Source organism: Patella vulgata, chromosome 2 (genome assembly GCF_932274485.2).
Source record: "Patella vulgata chromosome 2, xgPatVulg1.2, whole genome shotgun sequence".
Lineage (NCBI taxonomy): Eukaryota > Metazoa > Mollusca > Gastropoda > Patellidae > Patella > Patella vulgata.
Genome location: NC_065880.2, coordinates 62,042,019 through 62,061,915, shown reverse-complemented (window position 1 = coordinate 62,061,915; position 19,897 = coordinate 62,042,019). Strand labels below are relative to the sequence as shown.

Genomic DNA, 19,897 nt, shown 5'->3' with positions numbered 1-19,897 from the left:
TCTATGGTCTGGCATGCATACAAGTTTAACCCAATATCTGATACATCTATTTGCAGAATTAACAAAAAGGTAGGATCTCCCGAGTTCACCCAAGACAGCAGAGTTACTAGTATGAGGAGGCAGTTTTAATACATATTTGAAGAATTTTAAATGGACATTTTCTATCTTAGTACAAAAAGAATGTCCCCATATCTCGGAGCCATACAATAGAATTGGAAGGATCATTTTATCAAATATTTGTACAGCACAACTAAGATTAATACCTTGACATTTTTTGTCTATACATTTCATCATATTAATAACTTTCTCGGATTGTACAATCTGAACTTCTTTTGTTTTCGACCATTTAAGTGTTGTTGAGAACACAACCCCTAGATATTTGTAGAAAGATACAGTATCTATTGGGACATTATTGTAACTCCATTTTTCATATGATCTCAGTGGACCACCGTTTCTAAATACAAGTATCTTGTTTTTTTGGGTGTTGATGGACATTCCATATTTCTCACAAAATGATGCTAGGCAGTTAATTTGGTGTTGTAGATTAAACACAGTATCGGCCATATTTCCGATGTCATCAGCAAATAGCAAAGAGAATACATTGGGAAATACATTTGATACAAAGATACCATTACATTTCTTATTTTGCAACTCACTGACATATTGATTTATGAAGAGCGAAAATAATAACGGGCTTAATATACAGCCTTGTCTGGTACCCGTATTACATGCAAAGAAGTCAGTTAGTCCCAGTGGTGTAGCAACACAAGATTTACACTTGGAGTACATGTTTCTGATGATATTGATGAATTTTCCATGGATACCTGCTTCCATCATGCTGACCCAGAGCAAGTCATACTGGACGGAATCAAACGCTTTGTGGAAGTCCACAAATAGCAGATATATTCGCCCCCCTTTTCTCGATAGATATTTCCTTACAATACCTTGTAAGGAGAATATATTATCGACAGTAGAGTATTTTTGGCGGAATCCAGCTTGATACTCATAAATAATAGTATTCAAATTACACCAGGATAGTAATCTGTTGTTTAATACTTTTGTAAATATTTTACACAAACTGGACAGCAAGGAGATTCCCCTGTAGTTATCGGCATTGTCCACACAACCTTTTTTGTGTATAGGACTTATAATGGCCATGCCCCATTTCTCAGGGAAGATCCCGCTGTTCAGAATTGCGTTAAATATATTACAAAGGGCTGACTTTATGGTGGCCTCACTCTCTTTGATCAGTTCATTACATAGTCCATCGATGCCAGGTGACTTATTATTGCGGACACTCTTAATTGCCTGAGAAACTTCGAATTCTGTGATGGGTTTATTTAATTCTTCCGGAGTATCACTTTCACAAATATCACAATGATCATCATGTGATGTTAAAGACTCTTGGTACCAGTGGTCGGTTAATGGGCTTTTAGAGTTCAAAAGATCACGAAAATATGCTATCCATTCATCGCAACAGATTTTTGGATTGGCTGGTGTTCTCCGTAGAAGGGATTTTACTTTTCCCCAAAATATTTGCGGGTTCGGTATCGCACTTTCCAAATTACAATTTAGTTGTCGACCGTATTCATTCTTTTTCGAGGCACACAGACTTTTGAACTCTTTTTTTTTTAATTTATAGTTGTTGAGGTCAATATCACGTTTAGTAGTTCTGTAGACATTTAGAGATTTGGATTTTGATTGTTTTAGAAGTTCACAATTTTGATCGAACCAAGGGGGTTGGGTATAGAGACGACGATATGGACGACACACTTTGAACATTGGTTTAGCTGCTCTAACAAGGACATGACTGAGCTGTTCAACAGAAACATTAACGTCAAGTGTCAAGGCGTTTTTGAGATCACCAAGAATATTGCAGGAGTAATCGTCTGAGATAGTATTTATAAAGTCATTTTTGTGTAATGGATTCCATTTGAATATATGCCGCTCATGGGTCTGTGAATCACATTCATTTGTTGTGTTTTGTACATGATCGATGTTCGCCTTTATTTCACACTGAATTGGAAAGTGATCAGAGTCATCAAATTGTCCAACCTTAAAGTCTCTTATTTGTGGAAAAAGATCTGTGGAGGCCACCATATAGTCAACTACACTATGACCATTATTAGCCAGACACGTAAAGTCACCTTTAGGGTCACTAGCAAAACGTCCATTCAATATGTGAATACCAAACACCTTACACAACCTGATAAATTCTCGCCCAAAGTTGTTTTCTTGTTTGTCCAGGTTTTTTCGAGGTGTACTGAAGGTGTCTTGCTCATAAACGTCATTGGTGTCTTGTATATATTTCAAAGAGTCATCATAGGTAAAGTCATCTAGTTGTCCAGTCCTGCAATTTAAATCTCCAGCAAGTAATATGGAACACTGTGGGAAGTCGGACTGGCATAGGATTAGGATTTCCTCTAATGATTCAAGTGTTGAGGAGTCTTTACCGTGATAGTATTTAGAGTTTTCGGGTGAGATATATATAAAGATAACAATAACGTCCATTTTGAACCCAAAAAATTGATGGTCCAGTTTGATGATAATAGTATCTGGGAAGCTGGCATAGATTCGAGTTATGCCGGCGTTTATAGATAGGGATATATACACAAGCAGGCCTCCGTGTTTACCTTTCTGCCTATATGAGGAAAAACATTGATGTGTTTGTAAGTATGAAAGAACATCCTGGTTATCTTTATACAACCATGTCTCACAAAGTCCAACAATGTCATAATTGCCTAATTTATGTTTGAGTTCACCGTTGTCTATGTGGCGCGAAAAGCTTTGGCAATTCCAAGTGAAGATAGAGATTGTGTCTGTGTATACATATTGCGGTAGAGTATGGGTATATTCGATTTGACACTTACTTGGTTGCTATTTTCTATTTTTAGATTTTATTAGTTCGTTTGTCGACAGGTCAATTTCATAGGTATCTTTGTCAATAATTAATTTATCATATCGAAGGAAACCTTTTTTCCCCTCCGTTTTTGCTTTTATGAGATGCGGGACTAGTGTTTTACGAATATTTCTAATGCGCTCAGTATAATCATCAGACACACTAATTTCCGACTCGGGTTTTTTTAACTCTTTTCGAGCAGTACTTATGACGAGTTCTTTATCTTTGAGGCTAGACATGACAAGGATTAACGGTCTTGGCCTAATGGCTGGTGTTTTCTTAGTTCCGATTCGATGAACACGTTCAATACAGAGAGCTCTTTTGTCGTGAGCACCGTCTATTTTGAGATTACTGAGCAGATCTCTTACTATTTGTTCACTGTCTTCGGGGTGATCACTTTCTGTGACGCCGTATATTATTATGTTCTTTTGTCGTGACCTATTTTCAATATTGTCTAACTGAATTCTAATGTCCTCGTTTTCTGAAATCAAACTAGTTACATCGTCCCTAATTTTTGAAACTTCTTCCTTAATATTAAGTTCCTTCATTTCTGTCTTTATGTCTTTCACTTCATTTCTTAACGCCGAAATATCAGATTTTAAAGATTGGATCAATATTGTCAGTTCACTTATCTCATGACTCTCCACGTTTTTATTCGGTTGTTGTGGGGGATAGACAACCTGTCCAGTGGTTGAAATTTGTCCTTGTCTGGTTTGGGGGCTTGGGTTTGTTTCTACATCCCCTGCAAGGATTAACAGTATTGTCAAAATTAATGTTGTAGAAAGAGAGAAAGTACCTGTGCTAAGAAACTTTGTTCTATGCTTCGTTGCCACCATTTTATGAAAATAAAGTCCTATTTGCATTCTCCAAACATCTATTCCGCCATCCATAGTAAGTATTATCCAAGTACTTCAAGTATTATTTATCGAAGAGAAAATATGTCCACCCATGGCTGATTGGGACTCATAATTAAGCGTAGGAATATTTCTAGAAAAAAAATTGCCGCTTATTGCCTGTATTTTTTTTCCAGACATTTGAAATTTTAGTTTTATCGTTAGTACTATCACAGAATGCCATCCAATGCTTTTCTTTTGTCTCTGAAATGACCTGTTTGGCGTTTGCATCGCACTTAGTATACAAAGATTTATTCTCTGAGGAACAGACGCGGAATAGTTTTTTTTTTGCATTTACGGCTGTTTGACATTCTGGGGACCACCAAGGTTTTGGGGCGCCTTTAGTTTTCCCACCTGTTGTTCTGGGGATTGAACCTTCTGCTACACTAAAGATCGCACGCGAAATATTCTCGGTAAATATATTTATATCATCGTGTCTAACTGCGCTTGGGTCCATTTCTTTACAGTAGTGTTGAAAAAGAACCCAGTTTGCGTGTTGAAGTTTCCATCTTTGTTTGCACGTGACTGGTTCTTTCTGACTATTAGATGATCACTACCTAGGGTATTATTTATGACTTGCCACTTACAGTTTAAAGCTAAACTGGGAGATGTTAGGGTAAGATCAAGGTCGGTTGCACCCACTTTGTTGCCAGAACCGATTGGGTCACCGTTATTTAGTAAAACTAAATTAGAATTTTCAATGAAATTATTCAGTTTATCCCCAGTATTATTATTAAGAGGGGAGCCCCAGGTGGAGTGGTGACTGTTAAAATCTCCACATATAATAATGTCTTTAGTTTTTATTTGATCATATATTTTTTTGATACGCTTCTTCCTCAATGATTTTACACGGATTATAAATGTTACTGTCTGTTCCAGGCGACGTTACGACTCGAAAATTACTTGCTATTTCTTCAATTTTTAATCAAAATGGTTAAAACTTAACGACCTACCTTAAATTGTCATCCCTTTACTTTCTACCGCACGTTCACTAATTTCAGATCAAGATATATAACCTTTCTGTCTTGTAAAATCGTGGTTTATTTACATCGCGGTATTGAACACAGTCATGCTTGACCTAGTTATTTGGAATAAACCAAATCGAACAGGGGTGTGGATTTGACTTTGGGGTGTTTCGTCCTACTTGCATGTTTAAATAGTTCTTTCGACCCAGTAGAATATAACTTGCTTTAATGAGCTATTTATGGGAGGTAATATGAATTTGCTATTTGGTTTCAGACCACAGTTGTTTGCTCCACTGCCTAAGATATTAAATTGGCGGCCCCAGTCTGGTGGCTTTCGGAAATTGATATAAACTGCATACAAAGTGTGACCTAATATTATAGTGACACGTTATGGAAATTTGGAAGTAGGCTAAATGACAATTCAAACGAATTGTGTATCTAGCTTTAGGATAATTGATATATAACTGTCGATTTTATTTGGCTTTGTACGACTTTTAATACTATATATTTTCTTGGGGTTTTTTCTTTTTTAAAAAGTTTTAATCCAATTGAAAAGGGGGCGCTCCTAGGATATTTTTTATAGATAGCCTACTCTATCTCTTGTTTGATTTAGTTTTTTTTATTGTGAAATGCCACTAAGCAAGCTATAATGTGATAGAAAACGCAACGGGGCAGAAGTCACACAAGGTCAACTCCTGATAGCTCAAGGGCACGTCATTCCGTTTTTGTGTTCAGACCACGGGTGGTTTTTTTTTTTTTTACATTTAATGTATTCATATTGATTTGTCTTGAACTTAACTCAATTTCTGCAAGTCTACCTGTTAAACAAGAAAACGGAAAATAAATTGTTTTATACAAATCATTGATTTACACAAATTCACAGAAAATGCTCCAACTATATACAATATAAATTACAGAAGTTGTCTGGCCTACATTCACGTTATCTATCATACAATTTACGCAAACAATCTACACACTTCACCACACTTGCGCTTACATCAAGCTCTTTCACCTGTACGTTTCACATGCTTCCACCTTTCACACAAATCACAGCCCACCCAATCCACAATCGCATCCGACTCACTTCCCGGTGGGTTCTCACAATCACATACACTACATACGTTTATATCATCATCACTCGAATCTTTATTCGCAAGACCACCGCCATCCATATTCTCAGCAACATTTTCACTATCACTCTCTCCACTGACATTCTCGCCAAAATTTTCACTCTCACACTCAAACTCGCTGTCCCTCCCGAACGAAATTACGACTGGTGGTATTTCCTCATTCAATCTTCACGCTTCCCAAAACCGATCCTCCACCTTGTCTATGACGTGTTGACATGCCTTAGCCCAGTCTGTAGTTGTCACACTAGCCTTGGCCTCCAGGAACAGACGCTTAACGTCATTGATTTTAAAAGTTGTATTTTTTCGGGCGACATAGACCTTTTCTTGTGCTAAAATGAAAGTATTTTTGATTTAATGTGGATACACTTTAAAATGTTATAGGATGTAATAAAGTCTTCCATAAATGAATGTTTTAACCCTTTTTAACATCACAGATCAGACAAGATATATTATCTTTAATGCCGACAACTTGAATTATCTCTATTGGGTTTAACTCGCAGTGCCTTACTGGTAATTATATTTTTGTACGCCGGCCAGATCAAAGACATCACTCGAGGTGGAGCGTGTGCGTAATACCCCACGAACGAACTAATCGTAGACACGTTAATTGTATAAAATATTTAAGTTTTACTCATCAGTTGTTTATAATTATTATTTACCCATTAATCAATTAGTTTTGCTCACCGAAAGTAGCCTCGTATTATTTGTTGATTTAATTGACTTGATTTGAAATCTGAATATAAATTATTCGATGGCTAAATGTTTGTGATAAGATATGGTTATAATGTCTAACATCGTTTAACTTTTTTTTATAATAATGGTATTTTACAATTACACAAATGTTTGTGATAAGATATGGTTATAATGTCTAACATCGTTTAACTTTTTTTTTATAATAATGGTATTTTACAATTACATTGACAGTTTAATCACTCACTAAACGGCATCAGGAACTCCAAGTATGATCAAGTGTATTTGATATTCATGTCCATGAATCCCGTGCAATTTTCGAGCCAAAGTTTAAACTCATTGACTACGCCCGTACATGTTAATAAGATTCCCAGCGTTGATTGGCTAAGAAATGAGGGCGATCTATTGATATACATAGTCATCGGAAAATTCCATATTCGCTGTGAATTTAAAAAGTCGTTCTTTGTGTATAGAAATAGTTATTATAATTATATATAGCTAATAATGAATATATCGACAAATGACTGGTACCATTTGTATTTCTGTACTTATAGAGAATAGTTTGTGATATCAAGTATTACGGGGTTATCCAAATTACCGGTAAATGCGTTAATTGATGGGGTCGTCTTCATTTGACACGTGGCTTACTTAAAGAAAGGCAGCTTAAGTGGATCTACGGCATGATACGGCATTTTAAATTCACTCTAAAATATTCCAATCACAAATGTCTAATCTATAACAATGTAAGACCATAATCGGTGATTATGATTAGGCCAGTCACGTGGTAATTGGACCGTCACTAAACGCTTGTCAACTGGTGGTGTGTATTAATAGTGCTATATTGTACAGACAGTGATATATTGTATAGATAATGTATATACTATGTGTAGTGCCTGTGACGTCACCAGCCAATCAACCGGATTAAGGTCGTAATTGAAAAATTGAAAAGCGTTTTGGCGTGTCGGATACTTAAACGTTAACAGCCGAATTAATTTTTTTTAACGTCATCCAGGAATACACGAGGAGGGAGCGTTGAGAGACAAAATATATTTACTGATAAATTAAATCTAGATAAGGATAAACCAAAAGAATCGCATAATTACTACACCCCAACTTTTAAAGACAGAAACTCTTTTTATGAGTTTTTATTAGAAACAACACTTGGTGTAATTATAAATAAATCAACGGACAAGGACTCTGTTATTAACGTTATTAAACAGAGTGCAAAAAGGTTTATTATTGACAACCATCTAGAAATGGATAGCACAATCCCTAATCAAGCGGTTAACAATACTCAGAAAGCTGAATCGGATATTCAGATTTGTGAGGACATGTTATCTGACAACTCAGATGATGATTATATCTCACATGCGGCAAAAAAGAAGAAAGTATCTAACAATCGCTCAAACATAGACCCAGTCGAACGAAGGGAAAGCAAATCCCCCTTGAAAAGGAAAATACCCAAACGAACAACGGTCGTGTCTCTTCATGCATAGGCGACATCGAATAAAGGACATGTACATAAAAATAAGAAGAATCCTAACGCTAATGACAAAATACAGAAGAAAAATACTAGCGACTAATCCAACTGGCTCATTGATAAGAATTAAACTTCTCCGGTCAAATAATCCAATAACTTATATAGGTATATTCAATAAGTTAACTATAATGCAACTAAATACTAATGGTCTCAGACCATGTATGACAGAATTGAACCACCTGGTTAGCAAATCCAAAATTGATATAATATGCATACAGGAAACAAAATTAGGTCCAAAGCAGAAGGACCCAAAACTTAATGGGTACACACTTTTGCGGAAAGATCGTATTAATCTCACAAAAGGGGGTTCTGGGGGCGTTGCAATATTCGTGAGTGAACAACTCTCATATAAGTTTATTAGAATAGACTCTGGTGAAGTAGAGGTAATCGAGTTAGAATTAGCTACAACCGACAAACACAATATAACCGTAGTTACTGTCTGTTCCAGACGACACTACGACTCGAAAATTGCTTACTATTTATTCAATTTTTAATTAAAATGGTTAAAACTGAACGACCTACCTGGAATTGTCACCCCGTTACTTTCGTCGTCGAGTCTCAACGCCTATAAGTTCGATAAAATCCTTTATTCTCTTGTAAATTTTACATTTTTCGACACTAATCAATTTCTCAGAACATAAACCTTATCACTGCGCCTGCCTAAATTGGGTCACTCGTATATCATATAGGGGTATAAGGTATTCCACAAATCGGGTACATTCGGTAAATAATACTTAGCGCGGGATGATTCGCCCGTTTGTTTTGCGGCAGTACGAGTGTATGTGTGTGTGTGTCTGTTTAGGTTTATGGGTATTTTAATATTCCTTATAGATATTCACAGTATTGCATATCTCCTAAAATATTCCTCACAGAACACTTATTTTCAGCATTAGATGGCATGGTAACCTTTCTCATAAAGTGTAAATATTGTACGATATCTTATAATTTTATGAACTTAAATAGTTTTGATTACCGGTATCTATTTTTTTTAATTTATATTTGCGTTCCACAAGCACACAAGATTTGTTTCAGATATTGTCGTAGATTAGAAAAAAAAACGAATCGCAGAAAATATAACCCCTTGAATAATGGATCATCCTTTCATCACATGCATTTGCAAGTGCACGATGATGTGTGTATATAACATGTGTATATAAGAAGGTGGATACTGGGTAAGTGAATATTGTTATTCACAATTTCAAGATGAAGATTACGCGAGATGTGAACCAATGTATTAATCGTTTATTTACTTATTTTGAGAAACAGAGTAAAATGAATTATAGACGGTATACAAGCTCCAATAAAGAGATTGCTTACGCATTGAATATACCCTTAAAATCCGTGTACGGGGCTTTGAAAAATGAATCATCTACAACGCAGGAAAATAAGGAATAAGTACGAAAAGTTTTCAAGATGATCAAAACACCCAGATACACAAAGAAAAAATAGGCGTGGCTCTGCCCCTAGGTGTTGGTCATGCACAAAAAAACCCAATAGCGATCATTCTTAGGGTATAAGGAATAATTATGCACAACTTCAAAACAATCCATTAAGAATTGTGGCTTGTAGGCGACAAACTGACACATACAAAAGCTGAGCGTGGCTCTCTGCCCCTGGGGGTCGAGCACGCACCATAAACAATAGGGAACATCAGTAGGATATAAGGGAACATTAGTACTTATAGTTTCAAGACGGTGCGTTAAGAATTGCGGCCTGTAGTTTTGAGGCGTCTAGTGATATAGAAACTAAGCAGACAAAACAAGTTTTCACCGTTTTTTAAAGCAAAACTAAATCGAAACGATACTCCCTGGATCCCAAAAGAGTCTTTATTCTGATTCTATGTGACGAGTTGATCTAAAATGACACATATGAGGGGTCTAAGTCTTTCGGAAATAATTTTAATCTGATCGTGAAAACCCATTATTCCAATTCGTGAAGGTATTAACCATTTGGTTCTCATTATGGAGGCAAAATAAAATTAAAACAGTACAATGTACATCCAAAATGATTACATATTTGCAGTCTATGCAAAAAGCCACTCTAAATAGACACGTTTGAAGAGTATAGGTCATTTAGACATTATTTTAAAATCAATATGAAAAGTCAACAATTTTGATAACAGCTATCACGGCACAGATTAAAAAAATAAGCCATCAAATACACAAGATGGACTTTAATGTGTACATGTAGTAGGGTAATTGAAAATTTATTATCAAACATTTTCAGAATTTTAATCTCTGTCCCACATGGCAAAAATTGAAGCTGAAAATGGGTATATTTTGTACGTTTTCAGTGTGCACTGAATTTCGAGACTGTATATTTGTAAAAGTATATATTCCATCGACTCAGAATCTTTTGTAAATTGATAAAAGACAAACAGATATTAACTATGCCAATTTTGGAGGTTGTGTGTGCAATAATGACTTTGCCAGTGGTTGTGGAAATCCTGAAAAATAGTGAATAGTTCATTTGTTCCAAATTTTGCGCATTGGGCAATGAGTGTGATGCTAAATTCATAATCTACACCAAAGGTTGTCTTAGATTACAAAGTTAGAGAGTTCTACTCCTATTAGAAATGTGCGTTTAAAGCACCCGACAACCTGAAAAAAATACTGAATTTATGATCCGTTTCAGAACCCTAATTTCAAATGATCATATCTCAGCGAATTTTCGGCCTAGAGAGGTATAGTTTTGGATTTGTTAGCTTAAGTCCATGTACTATAACATATATTTTTTATAAATTTTTGGGAGGGGGTCATGTTTCCAACTTTCCGAAATTTGTCCCACTTGACATGGAATGACCCAGTAACCAAATTTGTCAGGATCACTATTTTGACAAATGTATATATGGAATTGATATTGCTGGATTTGGTTGATTCTGCTTCCGTTTTATAACGGTGTGCAATGCTTATGTTGAAATCTGTTTACTGTGCAAAGAGCCTTATCGATATATCTATGATATTCTATCACTGAATAATCCTAAATTTAGTGATTATGTAGAATTCATATATCCTGAGGAGAGCTCGAAATTGAAAACGCCTCTGACAGTGACAATTATACTTCCTACTTGGATCTGCGTCTCGATCTTGACAATTGCCATAAAACTGAGTGTTAAATTGTACGATAAACGTGATGACTTTGACTTTCCGATTGTCAACTTTCTATTTATTGGTAGTAACATTCCACTATCGCCAGCATATTGAGTGTATGTGTCTCTGTTAGTTCGATACGCGAGAGCTTGTTCCTTTTATTCTGATTTTTTAAGTAGACCGAGCCATTTGTCATCTAAGATTCAACTACAGGGATACTTGCCCACTAAACTTAAAAAAACTTCGAAAGTGTTATGGCCGTCATATTGACTTGATTAGCAAATATAACATGTCTCTTTCGGCTATTATTCTAGATATATTTAATTGACGCGTATACTATTTCCCTGATTGTAGTTACGACATCTTTTACCACTGTTCATCATGTGCATTTTGCATACGGAAATTCCATTGGCTAATTATGTTATTTTACCGAGATTTTGTCTAAGGGTTTGGATGCATCTATGGTGGGTGTAGTGCCAGGCAGGGTAAGCTTACTCTTCCGGACACCTGTTACCACTGTTCATCATGTTTTTTGTACATACTGAACAGTCCATTTGCTGTTTACACTATTTTGCCTATACCGTTTTTTTAGGACTTCGAATTTTGTCTAATGGTTTGGTTTGTTCGTACTTGGTTTTATTTTATGAGAATGAATGCCTGATTTATAATTTATATTACATATCACTTATCAGACCAAACAAAATACATCTTAAATAATACATCTTTAATTATAATAAAAAGAAAGTACATCCGTTTTCTTAAAGAGGCTACATATATTGGCCTGTCGATAGTTTTGAAAATTATCAGCTTAATTCTTCTTAAGCTAAAACAGTGAACAATAGTCTCTAGCAAATTAGCTGAAAGAAAACTATGGACATTTATTATTATTTATTATGAGACTTTCTATTATGGGGTCTTTCTCTAAGGTTTTAATTACCGTTAACGTCGTGCAAAGCCTAAATTAATTTCCTTAAATCGGATCGAAATACGGAAAATTAGAAGGTTTATAGTAAAAAGACTATGCGGCCGGGCAAAATTGATATTTTCTGAAAGCTCAAAACTTGTTTTTCTGTTTTACCGATGTCGATGTACATGCGTTGAATTCAGCAACCAACCAGTTGCCGTCAGTTACCGAAAAGATCGCCGGATCAGTGTACGCCATGCTTTAATTATCAAATCGTGTCACTTTTATGAAAATCAAATGATAACGGATTTTACAAGCAAAATATTGCCATAATTGTAACAATAACCGTCGCAAGATACATTTTGGCATAGTTAGGGACGAGGCAAATACCTACGCCATTTAGATTTTTTTTATTTTCGACATATTATTGCAGATATTAGGTGCTAATTTATTTAAATCTAAATTTTTACAAAACCCTTTTTATTTATGAATATTTTTCGATAGCATCTTTTTTGTCCCAGGTTAAAAAGTCATCAGCATTGAGCCAAAACATAAACATTTTTTTTTTCTCGGTAAACAAGAAATGGGGAAACAAACTAGCGTATTGTTTATCGTTTAGCTTAACGAGATTGCATTTAACCAATTTTATTGAGGAGCACCAGCATCGCGTGATATTTAAAATGGCGGCTCACATTTGTTGTGATACCAGCCAAACCATAATACGGTAGTATACTTTACTGGTCTAATGAAGACGGAAATACTCCATACAGTGTGCTATGACGGGGAAGATTTTAACCGGACACGGGTGTATTTACGTGCACGCCAATGTGTAATCGGGACCTAGGTTTTTTTAGACCTATCTGAAGGACTAGACACTGTCCCTTTTAGGCCCTCCTTCCTGCATAATTGACAAGGGGGAACCGCGCCAGAAAGCCCGAGGAATTTTCTCGATTAACATCGGAAGCCATTATTGTTATTCAGAATCGTTAATAATAGGTTTTGTACGGCTTCAATAGTGAATAGATGTGTTTTAACAGAGCAAATTGTGGCTGTGTGGGGCACCCTACAAATGTATAAATGCAACTGATATTTTTGAATTCCTGTGGATAGTGACATTTGCACGGGGCGGATCATAGTTTAAATGATAAAGAGCGTTATTAAAACCAGGCATAGCTGTGCCGCAGATCTAATTGCAATAATTCTAGATTGAGAACCAGATAGCCAGTCAGTATCCCAGTCTTCACTTTGTTTATCTATACACCTGGAAACTTTCAAAACAGGATTGATTTGTATACTGTTCCCGGGCACACGGATTCGGACACGTAATTCTGTGTCAAATTTACCTATATAATATTTACCGCACTGGTTACATACAAGAACAATAAATAAATGTTAGTGCTACAGTTCACATTACTATTAATTTTAAATGTTTAATTAATATTAGAAAAGGTAAATTTAATATCAATAATCACATGTTGGCAACATTTACAAAGTGGGCTGTGACATTTCGAAGTAGAAAAGGTAATATATTTTCTCGGTGTATATAAATATAACGATGTCTGTATTTCGGCCGTTTAATGTGAATAATAGTGAAATACAACATTATAACGCCATGTTAATACCGATAGAAATACTTCCTACCAATAGCTGTCAGGGGTGTCGTATTGAGAGATTTGATGTGGAGACAGAATGTCTGTTAAAAGGTGGATCTCGATGCATTAGATATTTCCCTATCAAAGTAGTCATTTCGCGGATATCATTGATAACAATAATTGCTACGAAAACTTCTTTTTTCAATCATTACAGCATCAGGGCTGTAATTGGGAATCTTGGTCGAAGAACAGGTATTGATGACGGGCGAATTTGATTATAAGTTGATTATAATAAACACATTGGTTATGCATGGAAGCCTTTTATTTTAATTATGAAGCAAATTAGTAAAATATTGACCCGAATGGTCTATCCACTAGTCCAAGTGGTCTATTAATTGGCTTGACTGGTCTTGGTCTGAGTTGTATTGCCTTCGCTTTCTGGTTATAGAATCATAGCCAAGAAAGCAAGAAATCTCACTCCGTCGAGGTTTCACTTCGCTATGAGTTAACAGCGCGAAGTGACTCGCACTGATTATTTCTTGCCTTCTTCTTCGCCCTGTTACTCGTAGCGAATCGAAGGTAAGAAGGGACGAGATCAGGACGGGAAGGCAAGAAAGAGCGACCACAGTCATGTGTTACACGTACGGATGTTTCGAAGTCGATTTATAGCTTCCACTAATACCATCTATGAATTACATTTTCAGATATAATGTACTGAACCAACGCATTAATAACAATACGTCCCGGACCTCATCAGAATCAATCACAGTTCCTCGAAGAATTTTTCGGCTAATGACTACATAGATATAAAAACTACATTATTTATAATAAACCGGCACCCATGTTTCAGCGATGTTTTGGTCGTTGATACAGTCGCATTCTGAATATTAGACATACACACATTTCCGATTACTCAATATTTGTCTATTTAATTATGTTTGCAGCTCATATGATTGTTATTTTTTTTATTATTATTGTTTTGTAACAAGTTGATGTGGACATTCCGAACAAAAGCGCCCAATTTTCTCCAGATGCTAGCTATGTCCTTGATCTACCAATATCTCAGCTTGATGTTTAAACATACATTTTCAGCGTCAGGGAATACAATCATATATGTAACCATATATGTAAAAACCTATTTTTACGAATATCCCAGTTTCTAAACCACTTAGAATTACAATCTTAGGGTCTAAACAGGGTCTATGTTACGGTTTGATTGACGAAGCAAGGTTTCCGGAAATGGGAGTTTGTAGAGGGGGTGGGCGGTATTTCACCGCTTAGGTCCGGAAATATTTTCTAAAAGTTGACTGTGGGAAAAATGATTTCCCGCCCTCTGGACGGACTTGACAAGTTCAATTTATCCCCTCCCATCCCCTTTTTCAGTTCTACGATGTCAGGCTGAATTTTCGGAAATCGTGACCAAACTGAAAGCTTGCTAGAAGTGGAATAAAAACTTCCAGAAAATAACCAAACAAGCCGTTGCCATGCAAGATAGGCTGACAGAGAAAATCGATATGGCTAATTATCTCATAGTCCCAATGCTTTCCATCGAATATGTTTCGCATTCACAAGGTTTTCGCAAAAGCGGGTACCTCCGGAAAGGAAGGTTGCGGAACTCTAAATATGCAGGGAACGTAACCCAAGAAGTTGCGGTATCATGCGCACCAAAATATAGCTCATCTAAGATCTTTTAATCTTCAAACATCTGAATCATACAAAAATGTGGTATATATTTCACCTTTTCCTGAAAAGACAGGGTTCATAACCAAAGAAGTTGTTGTACGAACCGCACAAAAAGCGAACTCATCCAAGATCTTTTTTGGAGGGTCTTATAATCATTTGCATATCGGAAATTTTGAATACCCAAAATGATCGTCTTAATATATATTTGGAGGTAATGGTTTCTTTTCATTGTATTCCTTGACCCTAACAATGTAGGTTTCGACACCAAGATTGTGACCCTTCTAAAGTAGGGGTGGTGTTAAATGTTGAACATCAACATTTGTAAAATAACCCCACCCCTATCTAAAGTAATTTAGAAGCTGAGATATAGCTACAGGTACATACATGTTTTTGCATAGCGGAAATCTTGAAAATTCAAGATAGCCACCATAATATATTTTTGGGAAGCGGTGTCTATCAAGATTAAAATTTGGCGATTTGGTCTGGAACGTCCACATTCATCTTAAATCTGATCCTAAACTGCCTGACTAAATAGTTTTTTTTTATATATATATTGAATACGAGAGCTGGCTGAAAAGTTCTAAGCCTGTTTGTGAAAGACCTGTACAAAGTCGATGGTTTCTATTTATTTTTCTCATCCACCCTAAAAAAAAAAAGGTCGTCCACAGCTGACATGACGTCATTATTACTAGGAAAATGACGACCGGCTAGTTCCTTTTTCTTTTTTGAAAACCGGTGGAAGTCTGACGAGGCCAAATCGGGTAAGCCACAATCATGGATCGCTGACATGGCAATCACCGATTTATGAACAGGAACATTGTCTTGGTGGAACAGCGTTCCTTTAGTGAGCATTCCTCGTGGCCTAGCTTTGATAGCTTCACGCAGCTGTCTCAGTAGGTCAGCATAATATCGTCCATTGATAGTCTGACCATGCGTCAATAGTGGTCAATCGTCGATCAGCCATCACCATGTCATGTACCGGGGTAATGTATTCTTGAATGGTCGCTGTTTATGACCTTCAATGACGCGAATCATCGCCAATGCTCTTTTTGCCACGTTTAAATTCCACAGCCCACTGTGGAAAAGGAAGGGGCATCTCCCCCTAAAGTGGAAACCATGTCGGCACGTATCTGTGTTGGGGTTAGTCCTTTCAGTTGCAGGTACTTGATGACTTCCCTATAGCCAGTTTTGTCCATTTCTGGTGATGTCAATGAGCAGGTTCACAAACGTGTCTGGTACGAAAACAATAATAACACTACAGTTGGAGTTCTTATGTCCTTGATTCATTCAATGATTGTACTTGTTTGTTCGTGGCAAAAGTTTATTTCAACCCAACTGATCTATCCTTTTAAGGCTTAGAACTTTTCAGCCGACCCTCATATATATACTTTGTTGTATCTACATGAGATCTTGTTTGATAAATACGTTAACTAAACTGTTTGATTGGGGTGAGCTTAGATTGGCATAGCTTTTGTACTGTTGTATTGGTTGTGTAATTTAATTATATGAGAAAAGACTATGGAGTTGTACTGATGCAAGTTAGTGCGGAAACAGTGGTGCGAATGCTGAAGGTTGTAATATGAAAGTAGTTATATGTCGCATGGATGTACTGCGGGCGTGTCTGTGGCGAAGTGCCTCGGCTTTGATATATATATTTAACATTTCTCGCTTTGTATATATTTCTTTTTTCTTCCCTGTTTGGTCATAGTGTTGTGTTCTAATTTTTTACTATGTGGAATGGTGCTCAATTGTACATATGTATTACTGCAAGGCGTCTGTTTTCGAATTTAAGTTTTGTTATACGCCCACGTTGATTGTGGTCGTCTATTGTCGCCTTGCCGATCCGCTCGCCCGCCAGACATTTCTATAAACTACATTTATAATCCAATCTTTAAATATTTACATTATCCTGTTTGTATTGGTGAGACAAAAAAGTCTACTGAATTTCAGCAAGAGTTATGGCCATTATTTTACTTTATAGAACCTTGTGAACGCTTTAAAGACAAAAGTGATCATTCTATCTGTATAAAATTTATATGTATCATTTATATTAGTAAACAAAACAAGCTTATTTTATTTCAACAGTTTCCGTTAATTAATTGCGCTTGTTTCACTTTGTAGAACCTTGTGAATGTTTAAACGACAAACGGTATCATCCAATATGTATTGAATTTATACACGTTATTAAATGTAGTAAATCATTTCTAGAATTATGGCCTTTGTTTCACATTGTAGAATCTTGAGATCGCTCTGTATGAAATATATGTGCATTAATCGAAAAATTCTGCCTGGTAGACTGCCGGACGACTTGCCCATGCTGTTGACGTATGTTTCGTTACCCAGCAACCTGTAGTTAAATGACAGGTTTCAATCTTGCATATTTTAATTTATTGTACAGTATTCAATTTGTATAGTAGTTTTTTTTTAATTACATAGATGTATATTTGATCTATTGTGTACGTTTACATCAAACATTAAATAATGTAAAAAATAAAAGTTTTCTTAATAACTGAACCTTTTGTACTGATTCTTAAAATTCAGATTACCCATAGAACTAGAATATTAGTTCTATGATTAACCATATAATTATCCCGAACCATCAATGGTGTGCCTAGATGTGCCAATACATTAATGCTGACTTGGGGGTAAAAGGTCTAGTTCTATTTGTATACATAATGATTGCAGGGTGTTCCACGTTGAAAGAAAGCTCGAAAACTATGTGTGGTTTAATGGTCAATATATTACGCAATGCCTTGTTCGAGACAATTAAACAAATTAAAAGACGCTATCCGGCACGTTAACTTCAAGAAATCATCACGCGATTTAGCTTGTATAGAATAATGGTACGCCAACATCAAAGGATAGCGGCAGATCTGTAGTTTAATCATAGCTATGGCATTTTATATACACAGGGAAACAAGTACAGCCAACCCCAACTGTATATGTGGCTAGATGCTGCTAAGCACATAGAAACTAAACATTGGGTCCTCTAATTTGGTACGTTTTATAAAAGCTGCGCTTATTTGCATAGCTTTTTAGGAAATGAGGCGGTACCAAATATTTATACTTATAAGCCTGTGTGGATAAGAGCATACTGGTCCTTGTATTAACAATACAATCTACTTTGAAATGAGAAAAGAAAATAGTTTGTTCCTAAAAGAATTTATTTTTCTCCATAATATTTCCTCAATTGGTGGGTTCGATGTCCGATGCCAATAAACACAATGACATTAAAATTCGGTCCATCTAATCGAGGATAGTATTTAACAAGTGGTTGAATTGGTCTGTTATCTACTCTTTGTGTAACAATATCAAAATTGGCAATACTGTAGTTGACATCGCAGATAAGCAGTGTCAAATACCTCAAGTACTGGGGTTAAAGATTTTAATTCTGAGAAAACACACGTAGGATCACGTTAAATCGAGGACGTGATCTGTCTACCTGAAATAGTCACAGGTTATTCTTCTGAAAGAAGTGTCTGGTTAATCTTGTCTATGTTTACTTTCGTCATTGTGGCGGGAAAGAATTGCCACCTGGTGTATTTATTGGATAAACCTTTTCTACTTTAAAGAACATTCTACGATACTTTATGCATAGGATAGAGCACGAGACTGGGGTTATGCTGAGGAAAGAAAGACTGAAGAAGATAACCCGAGAAAAAGAAAAACCGAGGCCGGTAGGCCGAGGTTTTTCTGTCGAGTTTTTTTTTCTGAAGTCTTTCTTACCCAGCATAACCGAAGTCGAGGACTTTATCTTGCTTATAAACCGTATATGTTTAGATGTACAAAAAATGAGAATAACCCAGAATTCCCGTAAGAAAAACCTTATATCATGTTTTCTTATGGGACAAAAACCTACTTTGGAAGAACAACCTGTTACAGCTTTACGAGAAAAACTTTCAGAAGAATAACCCCAAATTCCCCTGTATACATCCAAAGACGCCCTCGACTTTCAGAATATACCCTAAAGATCAAAGAGATTTACCGTTATAGGTTTATAATAATCTCTAACAATCTCGACAATTTCACCCTGGTTATTAAAGTGAATATAGTCTGTTCACTCGGCTACTGCCTAATTAGATCTACAAAATATTAACTCGTCCTTTGAAAAAACGTTGTATGCTGTTGCTGTGGAAAACAATAAAAATGCAAACATTTCCACCTATTTATGTCCCTACAGCCTGTTTCAATGTATACGGCCCTGGCAATGTTCCAAATTAACTTTTATGTATACTCTTCAAAAAAAAAAGTAGGGGATATTCAGAAACAATACAAAACTGCGGAAATGCACTGCTGTTTTTATTAGAGGTAAACAGTGTATGTTAATAACAGGTCAATTGCCTACACATGAACATAAACAGTTCATATGGGCGGCTTATCTGACGGCCCCATTTCACTCGGAAAGAGATACACCGCAAAAATGAAATCGGACGTTTTTGATTTTTGTCTTAATAATGAGTAATTGCTCCACCAATCCTCAGACATTCAGCAATTCATGGTGGCATGCTCCTA

At 36.1% G+C, this 19,897-nt stretch overlaps 1 long non-coding RNA gene across 1 annotated transcript in view; it reads left to right on the top strand.

Moving 5' to 3' along the window:
• Positions 1 to 17,899, top strand: part of LOC126811257 (uncharacterized) — a 76,916-nt gene extending 59,017 nt beyond the window's left edge. The window contains exon 5 of the long non-coding RNA XR_007675464.2: positions 14,407 to 17,899. This is a non-coding gene — a long non-coding RNA (uncharacterized LOC126811257). The remainder of the gene's footprint in view (positions 1 to 14,406) is intronic.
• Positions 17,900 to 19,897: the final 1,998 nt, after the last annotated feature.